The following is a 4,865-nucleotide window of genomic DNA, read 5'->3' as shown; positions in this document are numbered from 1 at the left end:
TATTTTACACTTAGCGTTTTTATACTTTTTCCGAGAATCCTAAAATCAAAGTTTACCAGACTAATTACACAGTAAGAGGCTGGACAATATTATTTTTATTGTCACCACATCCTTTTGTGCTATGGAAACATCTTACATTAGAAAGTATATTTTAACCTAAAACAGTTTTCTACACTCACAAATGGCTGATTTCACATTACTGTCCTGAGAAATGTATAAAGTTATATATATATATATATGTAAATATATATGCATATATGTGTGTATATAAAGTCAGTAAATTTTTTTCTACTTTAAACTCTACTGTATTAATCACAATATCATCCATATATAGCTTAAAGGTAGCATATGATTTATTATGATTTTACATATAATCAAGACTTTGTTATATATGTCCTTGAGGCATTTTCAATAGCTCTGCCCCAAGCATCACTACATAAGAGCACACAGTCTCTAGGTAGAGAACTACTGTACCAAGCATTAGGGAGCTGCCTGCATTTGGTAGTCTAGGCAATAATAATAATGATAATCATCTGACCTAAATTATCATCTCCATCTAATAGAAGTTCCTTCCGTGGTACTTTTACAAAATAACTGGACACCAGTGCTAGTTAGCTGAATCTGAGTTTTGCTCTTCCCAAGTGTAATGTCCTCCCTGCCATCTAAGCAGGCCATGCCAACTCTTAGTTGTGATGCCCTACACCTCTGTACTATTACACTGACCTTTCTTTATAGACATCAACATTTACTTGATGTGAGTCACAATTCCTTCTGGTTCTATTATGGAAAAAAGTAAAAAGTCATTACAGAGTAACCCCATAGGATGAATACTAATGCTGACAAGATCAGACATCATACAAGTGGAACAGGGGAAAAAAAATCCTTTCAGTGGCTCTCTGATTGTCATGTTCTCCGTATAAGCAAGTTGTGTCAAAACACTCTTTAGTGGGAGATACTGCTCTAAACAAGGCAGATGTGACTACAAAGAGAAGTATCTTAAGTCTTAAGATCTTAAGTCAAAGATCTTAAGTCTTGACCTGTGAACGGCTAACTTGAATTTGTACTGACTGTTGGAAACGCTCTCTGTCCTGCTGAATGTGGTGGTACTAAAAAAAAGTTCCTCACTTCAGGAACCTAGTGATAGTCATCATGTTTCAGGCAAGAGCCAAAGAATTTCTTTGTTTCAGAGGGCTCAGAATGTGACACTTTTTGTATGTGCATGTTCACCCACCCTGTGGTTTTACAGATACCGACCAACGTAATTGCAATCTCCTGAGGATGCTTATGAGGAAGGTCAACGCTTACTCACTTTTCCCAAGGCAGTCCTAGATTATACCTGTTGTACTGAACACTCCCCTTCATGCTCAAAAGTATCCTAGTTTTGAGGATAACTATATATTTATGCTAATTATAAAGTATTCCCAAGTGTTAAGCAATCTAGGACATCACACAGAACTGTAATGTTTACAACCTAGTCCAGATTTTTTGACTGATTATGGTGGTCCCAGAAGGTCTCTCTAAAATGCATATTCCTGAACCCAGTTCTAAGGAGAGACTTAGGAATGTGTTTGCTTAACAGGTGCTGCAGTTGATTCTTCTAAACGATAAAGTCTAATCATTGCCATTCTCAATCATTCCCAAGAGTCTTATCCTATGTGCTATATTTAACTACATCATTATTTTTTACACTTCCTCTTTCTCCTTTGCCTTAGGAAGATTTCCACTTCCTAAACTTTCCCAAGCTTAATCTTGAATCTGAAGTGCTTCTGCACCTACTTTGCCACATTCCACCCACTGACAGACCCTCCCGCAGGGTGTGTTGGAGGTGGATAGTACCAGCGTGCAAGGGGTGGGGGTGCATGTCTCCTCCCAATTCAGTGATGTCATGTTGCTAGCTTAAAATTACCCGTGATGAGATTACTGACACCATTCAGCAAACGCTACAAATAAAACCTTTCTCCTTCACCCCTAAAGTCATTTATTAACATTAACCAGCACACCGCCAGCTAAGCATTTACTGCTAATTATTCCATTACCCCTTTAGACAAACAAAACATCAAATGTTCCCTATAGAGAGCCAGTCTTCGTTTTATGTATGTTTAGGTAAGCCAGGGAAAACATTCCACATCAGAAAAATAACAGTTATCACCTATGATATTTTATCAGAAAATGTTCATTTTCTAAATAACTCAAAAAATTATTTGTACTATAGAATTTTGACTTCAAGTTGAAGCTGTCCTCCTGAATTTCAGTTTTTCATTCAAGCTTAGAAATTAAAGAATCATTTTTATTATAAGAAAGTTTATTTTTATTGATAATGTATAAAATAGATGCATACTTATTATAGAAATATCACATAAACAATTCCTCTTCGCCCCTTATAGCCAGAGATATCTAGTATCAACCCTTTGTTTGGTTAGCTACACGTTTCACCCAATATTTTATCATGAATGTTTTTCTACATTAGTAAGTATACTGTTACATGTATATATGAGTTATATAATGCTCTGTTCTATGCATGTCATTTGGTTTAGCTGATAACCTCTTTCTTTAAAATTTTGGTAGTTTCCAAATTTGTATTATTTAACACAGCAATAATAGGAGTGTTGCTGACGATGTTTTTGCATACATCTTTAATTGCACTCAGAATAAATTTATTAATGAATAATAACTCTGTTAAAGGATACTTATTTTAACACTTTTAGTAAATAATATTAAACTTGTCTTTCAGAAAAGTTGTGCCGGCCTGGTGACCTAAGCATATTGAATTACCCATCTTCTAATGCTGATAAGAATATATTTATTAAAATATATATGCATATATATAAATATATAAATTGATATTATATATTATCTAATTGTTTTTATATCTTTCAGCTTTTTGGTTCTTTTCTGTAATTCTGTGATTGTGATTCCTTCAATGAAATGATCAAGTCATTAAGAAAATAAAAATGTTGAACTTTCATGAGAGATTCATTAAAGTGGCTTTGGATTAAATTTGACCTTTTAAATATAAGTTTGAACCCCAAACCAATGCAAATACAGAATCTTTTCACTTATGATCAGAAGCCTCACATTACTTTTTTCTTTAAGAACATACTCCAAGGCTTCAGCAATAGATTCATTTGCTATTATTAATGTTGAGAGAATGAGAGAGAGAAAATTCTCTTTATTTTCTAAGATAGGAAACTAGAAGAGTTCAGGCTTTATAGAATCTAGAGTCTACAGTGGTGAACAATAGTTCAGCCAACAATCACAGTCTAGTAAAAGGGCAGAGTGTTTTTTCCAATAATACAAAACAACAGCAATCCATAAATTCTATAAAGACAGTTTAAAAGGCACTTAAGCACAGTTAAGTTAATACAAATATTTTAATCTTTTATATGCATGGTTGAGGTTTCCTTAGATTTCAATCCACTTCATTTCTTAAATAGCACATCATTATTTTGCCTAGTTGAAGAATCATCATGTAAATATTGGTATTGTACTTCAAAGGCAAAAAAGGCTGTTGATTTTCAACATAAATATTCAAAGATTTCTGATATATTTGATAGTTGTTCAAGTAGGTAAGCTCTGTGGGTAAGAACATTTTACTGGAATATATCCAGTGGTTAAAAAACTATCATATGCTCTTATTGGATGTTGCTCATTTAGGCATAGAAGAATTAATACACTTCTCATGTCAAATAATTCCAAGAAGTAGTATAAACCTGCCTCCTAGGAAACGTACATCTTGTAAAGGAAAAAAATATAAAGGAGGATGACTCAAAATTGTATTCACCTTTTATATGCATGTGACAAATGTTTCCTTTTTCTTCTTGTATGACCATGACATTCTGGACCACTTATGTGGATTAGGATGTTATGATTCTTAAAATAAAAATATGTTATACTTATTGAATTAAAGAATACTAAAGAGTCAACTCTTTCAATTTATGAAATTATTCATGCTGGAGGCAAATCCCTTTGTATTTCATGTCAGAGACCTAGTGGGAATCTTCAAATAGAAATAATAAAAAGAAATGTCTACTGATTATAACACATTTTCTTTTGAATGAAAATCCTGTGTTTTGTTTACAAAAAGGAACATCTTGCATATCAAGGAAAAGGCCTGATCTTAAACAGAACCCAGTAATACTCACAGCAAATCCAATTAGCAAACCTCTGAAAAAAACAGAAGAAAAGATTTCCCTCTCTCTCTCTCTGTTTATGTCACATTACTAAGTATATCTAAATCCAAACATACGTATTTTTCTATCAGCATTAGTCTATGGAGAATTTAGTAGATAAAACAGAAGATGCAGTTTCAAAGACAATACATTTTGTCCTCTCTATACTATTGTTTAATAGAAAACTAACAATGACTATTAAATTCAATCGGCTGTCTTGGAGTTTAAGATCTATTTCTTCCTTTCCTTTTCATAGGGACTCTCTTAACCACTAAATTTTTGTTTATGACTATATGATAAGGAAGTTAGCTATAGGAGAAAAAAAAAGTTGTAGTATGTTAAAGAAACTTGAAAACACATAAGTATAACTTTTATAATAGATAACTAAATTCATGAAATTGGCCAGGTGCGGTGGTTCACAACTGTAATCAATCCCAGCAATTTGGGAGGCTGAGGCAGGCAGATCACTTGAGGCCAGGAGTTTGAGATCAGCCTGACCAACAAGGCAAAACCCCAACCTTACTAAAAATACAAAAATTAGCCAGGCATGATGGTGGGCGCCTGCAATCTCAGCTACTTGGAAGGTTGAGGTACTAGTATCGCTTGAACTTGGAGGGTGGAGGTTGCAGTAAGCCTAGATCACTCCAGCCTGGGCAACAGAGTGAGACTCTGTCTCAAAAAAAAAAAAAAAAAAAA

The sequence above is a fragment of the Mandrillus leucophaeus genome, unplaced genomic scaffold (assembly GCF_000951045.1).
Source record: "Mandrillus leucophaeus isolate KB7577 unplaced genomic scaffold, Mleu.le_1.0 Scaffold353, whole genome shotgun sequence".
NCBI classification, from domain to species: Eukaryota; Metazoa; Chordata; class Mammalia; order Primates; family Cercopithecidae; genus Mandrillus; species Mandrillus leucophaeus.
Note: the sequence above shows the minus strand (reverse complement) of the source record.